Source organism: Camelus ferus, chromosome 13 (genome assembly GCF_009834535.1).
Source record: "Camelus ferus isolate YT-003-E chromosome 13, BCGSAC_Cfer_1.0, whole genome shotgun sequence".
NCBI classification, from domain to species: domain Eukaryota; kingdom Metazoa; phylum Chordata; class Mammalia; order Artiodactyla; family Camelidae; genus Camelus; species Camelus ferus.
In genome coordinates this window covers 16,998,732-17,019,023 of record NC_045708.1, presented here as the reverse complement: position 1 = coordinate 17,019,023, position 20,292 = coordinate 16,998,732, and the positions used below count along the sequence as shown (strand labels likewise).

At 48.9% G+C, this 20,292-nt stretch overlaps 1 protein-coding gene across 1 annotated transcript in view; it reads right to left on the bottom strand.

Moving 5' to 3' along the window:
- The window catches only part of NCMAP (non-compact myelin associated protein), a 38,739-nt gene extending 21,471 nt beyond the window's left edge, over nucleotides 1-17,268 (bottom strand). The window contains exon 1 of the mRNA XM_032495496.1: nucleotides 17,174-17,268. The gene's annotated coding sequence lies outside the window, so the exon portion shown is untranslated. The remainder of the gene's footprint in view (nucleotides 1-17,173) is intronic.
- Between the last annotated feature and the right edge of the window lie 3,024 nt (nucleotides 17,269-20,292).

Below are 20,292 nucleotides of genomic sequence, written 5' to 3'. Positions count from 1 at the left end.
TCCATGGCCCTCTCCTTACAAAAGGGGAAACCGAGGGCTGGCGAGGCGCCCAGCACTCTCAGACAGGAGGATACATTTGGTGTGTTTTCCAGAACTTCTTCCTGATTCATTCCAGACAAGACCAGTAACAACAATAGCAAGAACCACAACGAACCTGACGGAACCCAGGCTGGGGTTTCCACCCCTGAGGGCGTGATGACCTCCCACCCAGCCCTGCGTTTCCCCCTCAGCTTTGCCCCTAACTCCCTGCTGTGGTAACTGCACTAAGTTTCTAAAACACACCAACTGACGTTTCTGAGTTACTTTTAACTGCCACCTATTAAAGCAAGAACATAGAGATGTAACTGAGTTGTGTAACCATGCATAGGCCATTGTGAACTTCTGGAGGAAAAAAAAATTGGGGGTGGGAGTGCAGGGAAAATTCCAAACCCAAGTCTCCTTGGAGCCAGGTGCCCTTCCCCCCAGTGCTCCTGGCTAGCCAGCCCTTTATTATTACTATTTTTAAGAACTAAGTCCAGTGCCCTCTTTAAAAACTCACTAATCTGAGTTTACCCCTAATGCTACCTTTCAGTCGTCTTGCTTTTGATTCTCTGCCTCTCCCTCCACCTTTTCCAAGGGCTTGGCTAACCTCAAAGTGTTTGTAATGACGAGTTAAGGATGTAACCTCGGCTGGAGTATCTGCGCTCTACTATAGATTTCGGGGAAGCCTAGCGCTGCGTAACCTTATCATGCGACGCTCTCTTTTTGAGTCCCAGCGTCCTGGGCTATGGTGCTCATTACCTCACCTGTTTAACAGGGTCACCACCAAAACCCCAACAGTGAGGCCTGATGTGGGGACAAGAACCCTGGGCCGGAAGTTAGGAGTCCAGGGTTCAAGTCTTACCTCTGTTACTCACTTGCTGTGTGACCTTGGGCAAGTCACTAGATCTGTCTGAACTTCAGTTTGCTCTCCTGCAAAGTGCACAGCTGGGACCTGGTGACCTCCCTCCCTCTCAGGCTCCTTCCATCTTGTGACTCTCCTGCCTCCCAGTTTGATTCAGGACATGGCCCCTCACCCTCCCCAAGGCTGGCCTGCCTCCCACACCTTCCATTCCAGGAGGAACACCCCTCCCCTTTCCTGCCCAAGCCCGGGCCTGGCAGGCGCTGGACTGCAGACAGGACAGGAGGTGGGGAAACAATCCCAGCCATTCACGCTGCCCGCGGTGAGAGCTGGCCTGCAGCCAGTCACAACAGGCCCTGAGATACAGAGGGGCGTTTGTCTGGGGGCCCACGGTTTCATCGACACCTTTGCTCTCTCTTTTCTCCCTCCCTCCTAGATGGCAGCGCCAGCCCCCAGCTTGGTTAGGAGGGGGGATGTAGACGCTGTGCAGACCTGAGCAGCCCCTCTATGGGCCAGGACACCCAACAAAGGAAGGGGGGCAGGAAGAAAGGCAGGGGAGCCACGTGTGCAGGGTAGCCGGACCAGACCGAGAGTGACCACAGGGAGGGCAGAGGGTGGAGACAGTGTCGGTGGGGCCAACAGGAAAGGTTTTAGACAGGGGAGGGGGCAGGAGGGGGGGTTCCAGAGGAGGGGCCATTTCCCCACTCTCTTTGACTGCGAGGCAGGTACTCCCTTCCCCTCCAGCCTCAATTTCCTCAGCTCTAAAATGGGGCTGATTATTCCACCCTGAAGCTGCGAGGACCAAATCAAATCAAACGGTAAACTTGCAAATACTCATGATGTGGAGAAAAAAAGCGTTTGGACTCAGGTAGACCAGGGTTCAAATCCCACTTCTGTCACTTCTGTTAAGTTGTAGGCAACTTCTTTACCATCCACTAGCTTCAGCTTCCTCATCTCAGGGAAAGAAAGATGTGTGAGCGGCCACACAGAATCATAAGGAAGGAATAAGAACCCATGGGAAGTACCTTGCCCAATAAACGCGTCTGACGATTGAAGAGTTGGTCAGGGCCGCAGCGTGGCTTTTGTGGGCCGTTCCCACCATAATAAACTTGCATGGGCTCTAAACATTTTATTTTTTCTGATGTGAGAAAAAAAATGGAAATATTTTCTTCTACCCTAAAAGTTGGGTTTTTCCCTCCTTATTTTAAAAGCAATTAAAACATTGAGGGAGGGGCTTAAAGTATTATGGGCCTTGTGTCTGCCGTACCTAGTGGGGAAGTCAGCCTGGTATGGGTTCAGGGTCCTCAGTGCTGACCTGCCCAGGGAAGGGCTTCCAGTGTCCTCTATGAAGACTCTCCCTGGATCATTGATGCTTCCCATACCACAGAGCTGAGCCCACAGGTCCCGTTTTTGCCAAACCTTTAGTGTCAATGCCATGTGAACCCTGTCACCAGAGGCTGACGGGCTGCAGGAGCATGGCAGTTGTGGAGACTGGGAGAACCCAGGGGGTGTGAGCTGGGCCTGGCTCTCAAGGAGCTGGGGTGGGGGAGGCGAGCACTTACCACTCACAGTCACCACTGCTCCTGTTGGGACCTCCTCTGTGCCTAACACTGTGCTTGGGACTTCACATTCATTATCTCATTTAACCCTCATCACATTCATTCTGCTTTACACCTGAGGAAACAGAGGCTCAGAGAGGCTGAGCAATGCCCCAAAGTCACAGAGCTACCAGAGCAGGGTGGGGACCCAGTGGTCTGCTTCCCAAACCAAGGGCCTCCCAGCATACCACCCTGCCTCCTTGAAGAGTCAGAGGGGATATGGAAGCGACTTTTAGGGTGTGCAGAACACGCAAGGCAAGGGTGAGGCTGGGGTCCAAGGAAATACAGAAGTGAGCAGGAAGGCAGTGTGAGGGGTGTGTGCCAGGGGCTGAGCGCACCAGGGCCCCTGGGTACTCCTGGGGGTGGTGGGCTGCACTGGGGCTGGGAGCCAGCATTTGCCGCCATAGGCTGATGTGTCTTGAGCTCGGCCAGGCGGGGCTGCTGCTAAACACACTAATAGGTACTTCATTTGCTCGCTAATAGGTACTTCATTTGCTCACGGAACTGCCCACAGCCATGCCTGTTTACCCACAAACCAGAGCAGATGTCACACTATACAGGGAGCACTGACTGCCCCGGGAAAGAGAAGCTCAGAGACACAGAGGAGGATGTGGCTGATGGCAGGCTGGGGGCCTCAGGCTCTGACATTCGCCAAAGGAGGGAGATTCCTAGCTGGGGACGAGGCACTTCTCTCCACCCCAATCACACCACAGCCAGACAGAGTCGGGTATGTCCTTAGTGTGACTTCTCCACCCCAGAGGATGGAAAGGGCCTTTCCACTCTCAAAACCCATTGACTGCACAGCCACCACAGACAGCTTTCTAGCAACAAATCTGACCTTGCTCACCTCAGCCTGGACCTTCAGTGGCCTCTCATCAGCTAAGACAAATAAAATCCATCTTTTTACTGCCCAGTGGCTTTTAGGCCTGTGCTTGCCAATATGGTAGCCACTGGCCACATGTGGCTGTGGAATCCTTGAAATGTGGTCTGAATTGAGATGCGTTATACATGTAAAATACCTGCGGGGCCTCAAAGATTTAGCACAAAATAAAATAGTGTAAAATAGCTCAGTAATATTTTTAATACTGATTAGATGTTTGATAATATTAGATTAAATAAAATATATTATAAAGTTTAATATGTTTCTTCTTACTTTTTTAATGTGGCTACTAGAACATTTAAAAGTACATACGTGGCTCATATTATATCGAAAAATACTGGTTTATTCTGTCCTTCTCTCTTTACTGCCTCTCCTACCAACACTAGTTCATGCATTTGTTCATTCAGTAAATATTCATTAATCATATGCTATGTGCTAGAGATGGTGCTGCTAAACACTGGAGACAAAAAGGAAACAGCATAGGCCTGGCATTTCAGCTAACATGGAGCTTATGAACTGTACTTTAGAGATATCAAAGAGCTTGTGTTCTACACACACACATTCGCTAGCATGCTTGCCTTTGCTCATATTCATGCTTCTGTCTATAATGACTTCCTAACTCTGTCTGCCTGGTGAACTCCTACTTATACTTCAAAACCCAAACCTTCAAACACTTCTAGAATGTATGTCAAATGTTTCAATGATTAAAAAAAAAAAAAAAAGCCACCTCAAAAAGTTTGTTCACTCCCACCCCCTACTACCTCCTGGGGCTCTGAACTATTAACTGTGTGATTATGCAATTCTATTACTGTGTCAGTTTAAACGTCACCACTCTGTCTCTGTCTAAGGTTATCTCTTTCCCCCAATCCCAGGAACTGTCTCATTTACTCTCTTTAACCTTCTTCAAAAAAACAACCGCCAGCTGCAACTGTCTTGTATGTGACCCATCTCTTTCCCCTGTGAGAGCAGGACACTTGGCTTTCTCCCTCAAAGCTGACATCCCAGTGCCTAGCACAGTTCTTGGCACCTATTAGGCACTTAGAAAATGAAGTTGATGGCACATTGGCTGTATGGTGCAGGTGTTACATCGGCGGCTCTGGCGCTGGACTACTACTGGGTTCAAATCCTGCGCTTAATCAGCTATTATTATTACCATCGTCATTGTTACTGCATGTCCACTTTCCCAGCTGGACTACCCGCCTCTTGAGGGCCCAGGTGGTGCTTTGTTGTGCCCCAGTACTTCACCAGCTTCCCCATCACAGATGTCACCACCATCCATGTATCCTCTGAAGTCAGAAACCTAAAGTCACCTCTATCATCAAGCCCTTTCAGATTTATCTTCATTTCTTACAAACTGTCTCATTATCTCCTTCATCATCCCCATCCTTGCCCAGGTCCAGGCAGGTCTTCTCTCACCTGGATGCTGCCATGGCTTCCCAACAGGCCACGACTGACTCTGCTCTGGACCTCTGCAACCCTTCTCCATGATACAGCCACAGGATCTTTAAAAACTAGAACTTACTATGGCCAACAAGTCTCCGGTACAAGATCTGGATCCTGTAGATCCCTGTAGTCTCCTTGTTGTCTGAGCTCAGCCCTGTCATTCTGTCCCATTGTTGCCACAGGGACTTTGCATGTGCCAGAGCACTCTTTCCTCACCTACTGACACTTCTGATGCTTTAACCCTCTCAGCACTGTGTTCCTCTCTCACCACTGGATGCAGCTTGTATCTTCCACTTGATAAATGGTTGTGTCCCATATTAGACTCTGAGCTCTATCAGTGCTGGGGATGTGTCGGTTTTTATTCACCATTTGAATCCCTAGTGCCTTGAATACTGCTTGGCACACTGCAGGTATGAACACATAGTAATTGAATGAACTCAATACCCACTAAGTGAATGAGCAGTGGGGCCCTGCTGGGTGAACCACAGCATCGAGCAGGGACCAAGCATGGGTCACTGGGGGTGTGTTTTCCCACCACATGTGGCCGCCAGTAGTGCAGCTGTGACACTAAGACACAAGACAGGTTGTGAGTGCTTTGGAGCTCAGAGTGGGAGAGGGTGCTGGGCAGGGGGCTGGGGGAGAGGGCAGGCTGCCCAGAAAGCCAAAATTTGAGTGGTACCCTGTGGTCATTAAACCCTTGGGCTTTGGGATCAGGGTGATCTGGGTCTGAATCCCAGTAATACAATAATAGCTCATATTTACCTGTTTCTTAGTGCCAAGCCCTCTAAGTACTTTGCATCTTTTTGATGGTCTCATTCACCCTAAGCATATTATTGTTTAAATTTTTTCTAGAGGAAGCTGAGGCCCACAGAGGTTAAGTAACTTATCTAAGTCACAAACTGAGGTGGGATGTGAACCCAAGGACTCCGACTTCAGAGTCTGCACTACATTTTGAAGACTTGATGATAAGAATAAGCACCTAATGAGCAATTACTATGTGCCAAGCACGTTCCTAAAAACTTTACAAATAAATTTTTATTTGTATCATTTTGACTTTTATTTTTATAACTCATTTCACCCCATAAGCTTATCTCTATCTTACTGGTAAGCTGGGTATCATTATTTCCAGCTTACAGGTGAAGAAACTGAAGTCCAGAGAGGTTAACTAACTAGCCTGAGGTCACACAGCCAGTAAAAGTGATGAACCTAGTTGGAACCAGGCAGAACACTCCAGAATTCATTCTTTTAATGACTCTATTCCACAGCTTCTGCTCTGTTGTTGTTATTATAAAATAATAATTAATAATAATAATAATAATAATAATAATAATAATAATAATAATAATAATAATATTTTGCTGGGGTTTTGTAAGGTGAAAAAGGAGTGACATTCTAGCTGGGAAGAACAGTGGGTGTGAAGACTGGGAGGTGGGGGTGAGGATGAACACATTCGGGAAAGGAAGTGTAAGATTTGGTGAAAGGGATGGGACAGTGAGGGTTCCAGCACAGAGAAGCTGAGTGTCTAGGGAAGGCCAGAATGGAGATTAGATGTGAGAGATGTTTGGGGATTCAGCTATGGAGAAACTTCTTCTCCAGGGAGATGCTAGCACGCCTTGCTCTCTCCAGAATTCCTATGTCATGAATTTCACATGAGATGTCTGAAAACTAGGAGCGTCAGAGCTCCTGACCTGGCTCTGCTGTGTGCACTTTGGGAAGTTACTTAACCTCTCTGTGCCTTCACTCTTTGTAGAATGGAGGTAATAAAAGGGACCTCCTTCATAGGGTTGCTGTTTGGGTAAAATGAGGTTGTGAATATAAAGCCTCTGGGAGGGTGTTTGGCATAAAGCAGCTCTTTGAGATTATTCTTTTCTCCCCATTCCCTGGCCTCTAGGAAGAACTCCCCAAACCCTCAGCCTCACCAGACTCAAGGCTAAAATCAACGACTGACCTATAACCACCAAGATCCCTGGAGACCCCAGGTCGATAAAATGAGGAAGAAGAGAGGCAAATGTCAAGCTACACAGTTTCAAAGTGTGTCCAAGACTGAGGAAAAAAGAATAATTATCAGGGGGAGGGTATAGCTCAGTGGTAGAGTGTGTGCTTAGCATGCATGAGGTCCTTAGTTCAATCCCCAGTACCTCCATTAAAAATAAATTTAAAAATAAACCTAATTACCCCCCCAAACAATACAAACAAAAACAAAACAAAACAAAACATTTCTCCTTCTGGCCCTGTCAGCTTGGGGTTATATAACTGAACTTCTTGGTGAGGTATCCCTGGGGGGCCTTCAGCAGTCAGGGTTGGCAGTGACATAAATAAATATTCCTGTGCTCTCTGCCCAGGCTCAGGTTCTGAGTCAACAGTACCGCCCGAAAGGAGGAAGCTGGGTGAGGAGTGAGCTCCAGGCTGGGAGTCAGGAGACCCGTGTCTCAGGCCCAGCCCTGACTTGAAGGATATGGACAGCAAGTGACAAGTTTTCACCACAGTGACCTGGGAGGTGAGATTACAGTGTGAGCTGGGGCATCGGGGAACCCTGGGTCAGTTCTCCCAGCGGATAGAACAAAGCGTGCTCCCTGTATCCTGGCCTGGCATTCAAAGCCCTTCACACCTCTCTCCTCCCTCCTCTCCAGCCCATCTTGGCATCCACACACTCTGAACCTTGGCTCTATGGGCCTACTGAGTCCACCCCCTTTCTTGACAGGGTTTGTCCCTCTCCTGGAATGTCCCTGCCTTCCCATGGAATGGCAGTGTGGTAGAGCAGAGAGGGGTGTGCGTTTTAGAGTTAGACATGGACTTGAATTCTGGCTTGAGTGTCCTTGGACTTGTGACTTAACCTCTCTGAGCCTGTTTCCTCATCTGTAAACTGGGCTTTGGGATTCCTGTCTCTCTCTTTCCTGGCTGCAACAATCAAATGGGATACTAACTGTTAATAAGAAGCGGTAATTACTTAGCCTTACTGTATAAACCAGGCACTTGTAGGGGTTTTGCATGCATAAGTCACTTGGCAATGCAGGTCAGATCCCTAGTGGAGTGAGTGCCTGATGCATACTGGGCACTATTTAATAAGTGCTGGTTTCCTTCTCCGAGACCTGCCCAAAGCTCCCCCACCCACCCATCTCAAGTAGGCCAGTCTCTTCTGAGACTTCACAGCATTTCCTAGGTACTCTGGTTACAGCACTCATCACATGAGAGTGTTGTAATTAGTAGACAGCTCTGTCTTCCCTTCTATTCTCGGAGCTCCTTGGGGAATGAACCCATGCTCACATACAGGCTGCATGGAACAGATGGGCTTCAGCAGATGCCCTGGGATGGGCTGGCTTTGAACATGCACTTCAGTCCCTGGGCTCTGGCTCCCTGAACTCTGCTGATGGCCATCAGAGCCCCTTGCTAAGCTCCACGCAGACTCCAGGGGCAAGCCACCCCTCCTCTGGGCTCTTCTGTTGCTTGCACTTGGACCTGCACCATAATTTTTTGGTCAAAAACCAGGACACTTGTCCTAGCAAAGAATTTTGGATCCATGAGGAGATCTAGACGCTATAGAATGAATGCAGAAATACTGGAATTTCCAGGATAGTCCAGTGGCTTATAAATCGTAGACTTCCTTTCACAGTGCCTGGCCTGGCCATGCACCAGCCATACAATAATTGTCTAACAAATGCTTGTGGATTTGGGTCAGTGTTTTTCTGTTTTGTTTTGTTTTCTCACTCTATCATGGTGCTGGGATATACTACTGAAAAGGAATAGAAGCTACCAGTCTTCTTCCTGGGGGACCCTCTTGTTGAAGCAGGAATTAGAATTACAGAGTTGCTGAGACCTTTCTGCACGGTGTCTCTCCATGATTCCAATACCATCAATCACTTCTGGCCGGCTACAGAAGAAAGCTCTGTTCTCTGTCTCATCAACCAAGGTCTGCCATGAACCTTTTCCAGTTTTGTCTACCAGCACTTCTCTCCTCCCTTTCTCCCTCACCCTAGGCGGGGAATGAGTGACTTCCTGTCTCCTAAACCCCGCACAATATCTCCCATTCCACGAGCTCTTCTGCAAAGCGATCTGGATGCTCCCCTCTCAAGAGGTAGAGTCTGTTTCTCTAGTCGCTTGAATGGAGGCGGACCCTGTGACTACTGGGGCCACTAGAACACGGTGGAAGTGACACTGGCAGGTCTGGATATAGCCCTTAAGTGGCAGCTTCTGCTTCTTGCCTCTCAGAATGCTTGCTCCTGGGAACCTCCCTCTTGGAACCCAGCTGACACACAGTGAGAAGCCCAAGGCACGTGCAGAGGCCACAATTAGATGTGCTGGTTGACAGCCCCAGGCAGCCACATGAGGGAGCCACTGTGGACACCCAGGCCAATGGAGCCTTCAGATGTGAATATCCGACAGAAACCACATGAGAGGCCCCAAGTGAGGACCTCCCCACTGAGTCCAGTCAAACTATAGAGCCACAAGAGAAAACAGTAAATTGTTGCAGCCACTAAGCCTTGGAGCCACTGGTTACACAGGGACCAATAATCAGCAGATTGGGTCCAGTGCTCTCTTCTCAACTCTACACCAATCTAAACCTTCCTCTGTCATGAGATGCAACTGCACCTCTTCCCCAGGTCACCTCTACCACCTTGGACTACTTATCATAATTGTTGGCACCAATCACAATGGCTTTGCAGGACCTAATTTTCCTTTAAGACATTTAAAAGTGTATTCTAAACAGAAATGTTCTATCATGTCTGAAAAGAGGAAGCCAATGTCACTTGCCATCAATAGAAGGTAACAAAATGAATTCAACAAAACAGATCAAAGTCATTACAGTCTAGCTAGACAGCGTTACCTCCCAAAGTGTCTGGGCCCAAGGCTGGTCTTCTGTTAGAAAGATGAGCAAGTGTTGTAACCAGATTTGTAGCCAGACTGAGTTCCAGAATCTGGGTAGTTACAGCGTACTAGCTTCTGGATCCCTGGATCACATGGCCATGGTCATGTGCCCTTAAATTCAACAGTTCTGGGCAGCTCTGTGGTTTCTTCCCTTTCCTGATTATGGCAGGTGCCATAGCCCTCCAGTCTGGCCAGTTGTGCAGTGTCTTATGAGTCTCCAGCCTTTCCAATGTTTTAAAGGAATTAGGTGCATAAAATCCCTTCCTGCCTAAAATGCCGAGTTCCGCTTCTGTTTCTTGCACTGACCCCTGACTTAAACACCCTGACTTCCCATAGCTCTTGCAGCATCTCCTGCATTTGTTTCTTTTATTATTTAAGTATTTCCTCCACAAGTATTTTCAATGTGGGTCTTTGTGTATTCCATCTTCTGAGGCTTTATTTGCCCAAGAATATTTTCAGTATGACCTCACATTTGAATGACAGTTTGGCTGGCTTTAAAATTCTGGATGGAAAGGATTCTTTCCTTTCAATTCTTAATAACATTACTCTTTGACTTCCTTTATGAAGGATTGCTGTGGGGAGGGCATAGCTCAAGTGGTAGAGCACATGCTTAGCATGCATGAGGTCCTGGGTTCAATCCCCAGTACCTCCTCTAAGAATAAATAAATAAATAAACCTAATTACCTCCCCCCACCAGAAAAAAGGAGGGGTTGTTATCAAGACGTATAATGTCAGTTTGATTCTTGCCCCTTTGTAAGGGACGTTATTTCTCTCTGCTCTTCCTCTTTGTCTTCCATATTCTCAATTTTACCACAATATCTGTGTATGGATTTTTCTTCAGTTCTACTGTTGGCTACTCCATGAGTCCTTTCGATCTGAATTCATTCATTTTCCTTTAACCTGGAACATTTAATCTCCATTACTTCTTCACTGTTTCCCAATTCTCTTTCCTTTTTCTCTCCTTTCGGCACACTGACTTCGACTCTCCATCTCTCTTAGCCTTCATTGTCGTTTGTTATCTCTTTATCTTTTCCTGCTTCCTCTCGGGACAGTTCTCAGTTTGATTTTCCTCTTCACTGCTTAGTTGTTCATTCAACTGTATCCATCCTGATATTTATGCCATCTACCACGTGTCCTCCTTTATTTTAAATATTTTATCTTTCATAGCTAATCTTCTGACTTGGTTCTCTCCTATGACTTCCTGTTCTTGCATTATTTTATGAATTTCTTCCCTTATCTTTTTCAGTATAATTATCATGCTTTACTTTAGAATCTTGGTCCACCTGCTTCAATCGTAAATAAGGTGTATGCAGTTTGATTTATTGTCTTTCTTTTAGAGTAATTGTGCTTCTCAGGTGTCTAATTATTTTGGTGGGTGAATTCAAGTTCCCCTGGAAGTACTTACTCTCAGTCCCGTAAAATGCCCTGGGAAAGGCCGCAAGGCATTAGGAGAGGAAAAGATGAGCCCAGGGGCTGAGAGCCACACAGACTCCCTTGGCCACCCCTTTCTGGCTGGCACTCTGCCTGCGTGTCTGTCATGCTTCCCCTTTGAGTTCTGGGGAGGGGCAGCCTGGGCAGGAGGTAGACTCCTCCAGGGGGATGCCACAGGCCGGGTTGGGGGACTGGGGTTGGAGGGGCATTGATGGGCGAGTGAATGCCAGTTTTGATTGATTCCTCACTCTCGAGGGGCTTTGAGCTGCCCCAGGCTCCCTGGGCGGCAGCTGCCAATTTCTGCACTACAGAAGCAGGAGTCAGTAACACTCCCCAGACAAGGAGCAGGGACCCGAAGCAAGTTAGTGTCTCTAGAGAGCAGACAGTGAAGAAGTCAGTCCAGCATTCATTCATTCCACACCCAAAGTGTGTCTGTACCAAGGCCTTGTGCTGGGCACCAGGGAGTCAGTGGGAAACAGTCCTTGGCCTCACGGAGGTCATGCTCTGACAACACACTAACAGACTCAGGTTAGTTCCCTACTGAGGTCCCTATCCTGGCACCGCCTCTCAGGCAGCTCAGTCTTTCTAAGCCTCAGTTTCTCCGTCTGCAAAATGGGGATGATAAAAGTATCTATCCATAGGGTTACTGAGGCTTTCAGGAGACAGTGCATGTCAAGTGATTAGCAAATGCCCAGCACACTAAGAGCTCTCAGAAATACTAATTACTGTTGTTATTATTACTATGACCAACGACATTATCACTGGGGATGAGATAGGGACTTGGAGCTGCTTCTAGAAGATGAATGAATCCCCCTTAGTTCTCAGGGCAAACCAGTTACCCTTAAGACCTGAGACTGGAGAGAAGGCCAAGGTGGGACATCTAGAATTTTCACAAAAGGGAATAGAGTGGGCTTGGCTCTTAGAAAAAATCTGGTCAAAAAGTAGCAAGGCACGGAGTGGGAGTTGTCGGGGAGGTGGATAAACAAACCAAGTTACATTTTCCACACAGAACTATTAATACCACCACAGGCGTCAAGTTTTCAGGTAACTAGTCCCTTTCCTGCAGTTTCTTGCTTGCTTTTTGTTTGTTTGTTTGTTTGTTTATGACTGAACAGCAGCACAGGAAGGAGGCTAGGACTTTCGTGTGGGCTGGAATCTCAGCCTGTTTCTCCTCAGCTGCAGGGCCTCTGTCTCCTCCGGGCCCAGGAGACAGGGTGCTCATGGCCCACAGTACTTCCAGGGGCTCACAAAACTGTCCTCATTTCTTTCAAAATCAGAAGAAAACAGGAACTTTTAGGTTGAGGAACATGTTCTAATATGCCAATGTCATCATTAACATAACCATTAACATTTTTGTGGAGGAAGGGGCCTGGGAAGGCAAAATTGCCCAGGGCCAGGAAGTCCAAACCTCTGTGACAGCCAGGAAGTGGTCTCTGAACCTTAGCAGGGAACAAGGGAACATCACTACTCACTTCCTGGGCTGCCGTGGGTGTTCAGGGACTGAGGCATGTGGAGCATTTAGCGCTGTGTGGGCACTAGCAAGCTCTCAGCAAACAGGAGTTAACCGTTTGGTTTCCTCTGAGACCTGCAGGCTAAATAAACCTTTAGCAGACCTGGAGGAGGGTTATGGGATTAGGGACAGCAGTGGGGGAACAAGTTACACAATTGCTTTTTATTGCACAACAGACTGAAAGAGATAACCCCAGGTGGAGGAACAGATGGAAGCTTCAAGCCAGGCCACGTGTGCAGGGGGTTTGCAAGAAACCACACCAACAGCAGTAGAAAGAGCTGTCTCTGAATCTCCACTGCAGGCCGGTGTCAGCCTTGAAAGTGTGGAATGAGTGAGTGAATGAATGAATGATGAGTGAATTTTAAAATCCTGAAGCTTCTTTTTCACAAAAGTTAGCTCAGCAGGTCCCAAGAGACAAGTTTCTCCGTCGAGGAAGGGAAACTAGTATTTATGAAGTGAGTGCTGTGGATAGTGTCCTCTTAAATAAATGAGGAAACTGAGGCTCAGAGAGGTGAGGTGGCTTGAACTAGATCTCACAGCTCAAAAGCAGAGGACTGGGTCCCCGCCCTTGGCCCCATCCTCACTGCTGGCACTCCTGCCCAAGGCTGCCCTGGGCTGAGCAAGGCTGTCCAGGGTCTGCACGGAACCCTGAGATGCCAGGTGCTTCCCACACCACCCCCTCCACCTCCTCAAGCCACCCAGCAAATCCCAGAGGATCTGGCAGCCCCATTGAGGGCCCCAACAGCTCAGGAGTGCCGGCCAGGGCAGGAGGCCCCTCTCAACAGGCCCCTCTGTCTTAGAGATTGGCATACCCTCCTTTCCTTCCTTAGGCCAAACTGCAGCCACCACCCCTGGGAGTTTCAAACCACATGAGAGGTTCCAGTCCCGCTCCACACTCTGGCCCTACCAGCTCAGCTTTACCTACACCCAGCCCAGCTCAGGAATCCGCAGAGACTCGCTGGCAGGCTCTTGCCTTGGCTCAGACCCCTTCCTCTCTTCCTGCCTCCTCCTGCCCACCTAGGATCTATGGTTCTGATAAGGAATTCGTTTGAGAGAAGACCAAGAGGGATCCACCCCGCCAGATCCCAAAGCAAAGAGTGGGATGCCAGCCGCCCAGATGCCAACGACTGCATCAGGAGGCAGGACGGATGGAGATGGGGAAGCTGATAGGGGCAGCATGCTTGGCACCTGGAAGCTGTCCAGGAGAAACGAATGCGCCGCTGCTTCTGAGCTGCTTTCTGAGCCCTCGTCCAGCAGTGCGCAGGGTGCATCTTAGCACAGGCACTGCTGGCCAGGTTAGAGAGATCCCAGTTTCAGATTCTTTTTTCTCCAATATCAAACATATATCTTTTAAAAAGTAAATTGAATACTTATATAATTTGGGATCTTTATTTTCTTTTTTAAAAAAAATCTTGGAGGGTAATTAGGTTTGTTTGTTTGTTTGTTTTAACGGAAGTACTGGGAATTGAACCCAGGACCTCGTGCATGCTAGGCATGCCCTCCACCACTGAGCTGTACTCCCCCCCCCCAACTGGTTCTTTATTTTCATCCCGTATGAAGGATTTTTTTTTTTAATTAAAAAGGTTTATTGGGCAACTTAAAATCCACTTTCCCTTTCTTTTTTTTTTAACCTTCCATTCCATTTAATCAGAAGATTGGAAGTAAAGGAAAGTGTTGCAGCATTTACAATTCCCAGAGAATTTCACAGCCCTCTGCAGTGACAAAGCACTTGGATTAGGAGACTTTAGGTCCCCCCTAACTCTCCACTGACTGAGTGTATTGCATCCTCTCTGGACCCCAGTCTCCTCACCTTTAAATGGAGGGAGCCTTCTATTACCTTTAAGGGTCCCTGTAGCTCCTACACTCTGTGACCCTGCATCCCAGGAGCAACTGGATGGGGATCAGCTTGGACATTGTTTTCTTCTTCTCGGAGCCCCAGGGATCCCCTGGGGTCTGATTATCAAGGGCAGCACAGCAAATGTCTACTAGAAGTGGATTTTTTTTCCCAAGAAAAGACATTGATGGTGGTGGGAGAGAGGGCAGAGGCACATACATGTGATGGGGGAGAAGGGTCACACCCTTCAAGTTGTGGGGTGGGGACAGGACAGGGGAAAAGAACCCATGGTGCTTACATCAGTTCTGTCAGGAGATGCTCTCCAAGGGGCACCAAAGCTCTCCTCTCTCAAAGCCAAGAGCCCCAGTCCTCAGCCTGGGTTCGTGCATTCCACAGACATTCACTGAACACCCACTACATGCCAGACACTGTCATGGGTGGGGATACAGCTAGGAAGGAGGCAGGCTTGCTCCCTTTTCTCATAAAGTTTACAGTCCATGGAAAACACAGATATTAAATAATTATGAGCAATTATGGAAAGTGTTACGAGGGGAAGCTTTGAACTTGGCTCTTTTGAGGGGTACAGTGCCTCCCATCTCCTCTTGATGTGTTCCTCTAAATCTCTCACCTCCCCTTCTGTTCTTTGCTTCTCACATAGTCCTTGTCACCTCAGGGAGATGGGAATCCCATGAAACTGCCTGCCAGGAGGTGAGACAAGCTGGAGGCCCCTAACTTTGCTAAGAGCGACTCCACCTCAAGGAGCAGCTCCCTCCCCACCTGAGGCAGGAGGGGCCACAGTGCACTGGGCTATAAGAGGTGCGGGAACCCACCATGAAAGTAAGCTGTTGATTTGAAATGATGACAGCAGATTCCCCCAGAGACCCAGCACATGCACTATGTGCCTGGCTCACCACACTCCCAGGAGCTGGCCCACCTGGCACTGCCCTGCCTCCTTCAGCTACCTCACTAGCAGCCAGGGGACAGCAGGACAAGGTGAAGAATGTCCTTCCCAGACAAAGGGACCATGGGAACCCCTTTCCCTTTTCATCTTCCATTCCCATCAGGCACCCACAGTCCTTTGCTGTCTCTTGGCCCCCCAGCCCTCCCCTCCCCTCACCCCTGTAACTTGGGGTGGACACTTGGGAAAGCTACTTGACCTACCTAGAGTTCCAGCTCCTTCATCTACTCCCACGTGGCTGCTAAGACTATGGACTCTAGAATTTTGTGTGCCCTCCCCCACCTCTGTGCTCTGCCTGAGTTTATCACATTACTCCCCTCCCTCCATAAGAGGGGGTACCCTGAATCTGCTACTCTGGGCTTATGGGTTTTTTTTTTTCTCTTTTAGCGGAGGTACTAGGGATTGAACCCAAGACCTCATGCACGCTAAGCATTAGCTAAGTACTGTTGAGCTACACCCTCCCCACTGGGCTCATGTTTATACCGCTCCAGCCACTCAGACCACTGTCTTCTATGTGCATATCCATCTGTTAGCATCTGGCCATCTCTAAATTCACTATTTGTTGACTACTTACCACATGCCAAGTGTTATACTACATACTCATTCAACATTCATTCATTCAATAAATACATAGTGAGACCTGCTATTTGCCAGGCATCCTATGGTGGTGAACCATATAGACATGGCCCCTGTCTCCAAGAAGCTTCAGTCTGGTGGAAATTACCAGCTTATATTTATTGAGTGCCTATTATATACAGACCTTGTACTAAGCACTTTACATGGACTATCTGACACACTGTCAAAAGAAATGGCTTCGTTTAAGGAGCACATCAAATGGAACAGTAGAGAAATGCAGGATCCTGCCCAAGATCAAGTTATCAGCTGCCTAAGGAGCAAGGCAGGGATTCCAATGACCAGGTTAATTCCAAAGCACCAGCTCTTAAGCACTATGCTTTCTTTCCCAGCCCCACTCAGTCCCATCTCCTCTAAGGAACACTCTGGCTCCTTCTCCCAAACTACAGGGCTCCCTTGGTCCCTCTAAGGCAGCGCTAGTATTTGACACACCCTTGTCCTTCCCCTGCCAGGGTACCCAGACCACAGAACTGGAGAGTCCCTGCTTTTTTCCTCTGGAGCAGCTAGTCCAGTGAGTCACCTGGGAGCAGCTGAGTTTGCTGATCTGAGCTAGAAACCTGGGTTCCTCCTCCTGCTGTGGGTTTCCATCTCTTTAAAGGGCAGATCTTCCTCCAGAAGGGTCCTCCGAACTAGCCGACCCAACAAGACACCCATTTCACAGATGAAGACAACAGAAGTTCTGAGCGATTCACAATCCTTTCTACCACCTAGCTGGCTTTCGGGAAGTCTTGGCCCCCCTGCCGGAGGCTTGATGACGGTGGGAGGAGGAAGCGACCTGCCAGCTGGATGCCTGTAATATCAACCCCGAAATGCAGGCTGGCGCTCAGGGCGCTTCTGCGCACTGGGTCGAGCTTGCTTTGCCCTCCGGCCACCAGTACGCATGCCCCCATCCCCATCTCCTGAGTCCGCGGGAGATGGTCGATCTCCCTCCCACTACCCTCGACCGCTGCCCACCGCCCTCGCGCTCAGACCCCAGGCACTTCCTCCAGCGGAGGTGAGGACGTGACTGGCACCCCATACCCCCGCTCCCTGGGCTCGCCTCTTCCGAGCGCGGCCGGCAGGTGGACAGCGAGCCGCCGCGCCTGAGCCGGGCCTCCTGTGGTCCCCGCAGACCCGGCATCCCCGGTGTCCCGAGCCTCCTACCTGCTCTGAGAAGCCCCGCGCGCCGGCCGCCCCCTGCTCGGCCTCCCGCCGGCGCCACCGCGGACGCCCAGGCTCAACCCGCCGGGGATCCCGCCCTCGACCTCGCCCCGCCCCGCGCAGGTGATCCCGGGGAGGGGCCGAGTTGCCCCCTTGGTCCCCGGGCTCTGGGGCCGCCTTGGGGGCGCCAGGCTCGGGACACTGGCGTGGCGGCGCCTCACTGTGGTGGCTTCGCGCCTCTCCCGGGCCTGGGTCCTTCTTGGGATTCCAGTTTTGGCCGCCGACCCCGGGTGCTCGGTCCACCAGGCCACGTCTCCTAGAGCAGAAGGGGAGAAGGGGCCTTACAAATACACCAGGCTAGGTGTGAGCTGCAGCGGGTGTGTGTGTGTGTGTCTTTAAAGAGTGACTGGAGGGAGGAGGTTGGGGTCTAGACAATCACAGAAACGTTAACCCAGGCGGTTTGAGGGCTGGCAAGTGTCAGAAACTCCGGCCAGTAAAATCCGACCATCTCTTGCACCAGACTGGTTTAAGGCCAGATGCCTGCAGCCCAGCACTCTCTCCCTGATACACAGTGGGCCCTCAGTCAATAGTTAGAGAAAGAGGGAAGAGATCTTATGGGAATCCCAACCCATCTCTGTTCACAAACAGGGAAACCGAGGCCCCAGAAGAAGAGATGAGTTGCCCAAAGTCACAACAGCAGGTGAGTGACAGACCGGGTTTCCTCATTCTGTTTCAAATTACTTCTAGAAAGTGTTTGGTGTGGGGCTGTTGCTTTGCCCAAACTGGGTGCCTATGAGATGCTGTCAAAGCCTTGATAACTTCCTCCCAAGTTGGCTGAGGATGAGTCCGCAGTGTTTTCCAAGGAAACTCAGGTGGTGTTTATTGGCAAGAATTGTTTAAGAAGTGAAATTCTGTGAAACACTATATTGTACACCTGTAACATAATATTATACATCAGTTATACTCCAACAATAATAATAATACAAACAAGTGTAATTCTGTAATTCTATTTCTTTACCAAAAACTTGAGACACAATCCTTGACTTCTGGTGGGAGAGGCAAATATGTCCACCAAACAGGGGCTGTGAAGGAAGGCAGCAGGCAGAGGGAGCCAGGGGAGAGATTGCTCTGGTCCTGAGACCTGAGATCTACGAGACCACTTCGAGACGCTTCCAGAAGCTCTTGCTGGGTTGTGTGTGGGGTCAAGGGCTCTGCAGTCAGATGGTCTCGAGTTCCAATCCTGACTCCGTTGCTTACTGATTGCAAGATAGGGGCATTTTTTTTAACTTCTCTGAGACTCAGTTTCTTTCGATTGGATGAAGATAATATACTTATCTCAATAGAGTTGTGAGAATTAAAAATGAGATAATGCTTATAAAATGCTAGATAAGTGGAAGAATTATTATTTATAATAATAAATACTATGTATTTATTAAATATGCTTAATATTGAAATATATTAAAATATATACTTTATATATATTAAAATATATGGGGGCTGGGGATGGTGGTGGACATGCTGACACAAAGGGGACCTTGGCATCCCTGGGTAGGTCCCCCTCTGAGGGATTCAGTGGTCTTCAGCCTTCTGTCAACCTTCTGCTTTCTCCCAGACCAATCAAGCCAAGCCACAGGACTCTAGCCATGTCAGAATGACTTTGCATACACCTACCATGAGGGATTTGGGAATGAAACTCTGAAACCCAGCAGGACCCTGCAGGGCCTTCCTAGGCACAAGCCCCTCCATGTACCATCCCCCGCTTCTTGTTGGGCCTCTCCTGAGTTCTAAAGAACAGACTCAAGTAGTTAATGATTAGAAAATAGGGTCACAGGACTCCTAGTTCTTCCTGAAAGGATATAGATAACAAGCAGACACTTGTCCTTGAGTTGTTCTGCAGAAACTAGACCACCCCCCAACCTGGAGGAGCATGGTGATTACATGCCGACCACAAGCATGTAGAGCCCACACTGGTTGGAAACGGAGGCTGATGATTGAGATTTGAAAAACAACTCTCAGTCACCTCACCACCAGACAATCAGAAGAATGTCCCTGAGCTGATCAGTACCCTGCGACCCTATTGCTAATGTTACTTTAAAAAGTAACTCCTTGCCCGAAGGCCAAGGAAGTTCAGGCCTTTTGAGTCCTAGCTGCCATTCTCCTTGCCTGATGCCCTGCAATAAACAGTGTACTTTCTGGTGTCAGTAGATTGGCTTTGCTAGTGTCAGGTAAGCAAGCCTGCCTTCATTTTGGTAACAATTCTTCCTCTCACCAGCCTCCCCCAAAGGAGTTGACCAGGGTCAGACACACAAGCCAAGCCCAGCAAGGCAGAAGCATAAAAAGGCTCTAGGTAACCTTCATGTGTCAGTTTATTTATTCATTAAGTCCTCCTGAATGTTCACCATAGGCCAGGCACTCTGCAGGGTAGGGCAGAGTCAGTGGGGGCCCTGCCCCACCCTGTAGAACTCACCTTCCCATGGGCCCATGGGGACAGCTGATACATAAGCACAAAAAATGCTAACAGAGAGAAAGACAGTCTGTGAAAAGTTTTCTGAAGGAAATAACATCTGTCTTTGATCATTATCAGTGGGAGGACTGGGGCTTCTTCAGAAAGGGAGGGGAGAGTAAGGACCGTCTGCTGGGAGAAGGCAAGTGACCTGATATCTGAAGGACAAACAGGCAGGTGCAGGAGGGACTGGGGCTGGGGAGCATTCCAGATGGAGGGAAAGCCCATAAAGCCAGTGTGGTTGACTGGAGTTGGGGTGGATGGCAGAGCGGACAGGATGAGGTCAGAGGCAGGCAGAGGTCAGATCCTATGAGACCTTACATGTCAAAGTGAGGAGATTTCATTCCAGGAACTCTGGAAAGCCACAGGAGAGTTTAAGGAAGAAAGTGGCCTGACCTATGTTTTCAGTAGACCATCTGGCTGGCTGAGAAGAAGGGATCAAGGGAGCCCAAGTAGAAGGGTGGTGTGAGCTGGCCTTGCAATGAGTTAAGGCCGTGGGACCCAAGGCCACAATCAGAGCATGTTTGTAGTATGCAGTAAATAATTGCCGTACACATGTGTCAATTATATAAGATTTAGAACAAAGAAAATAGAAGTACGCATGTGCTAGAGATATTCT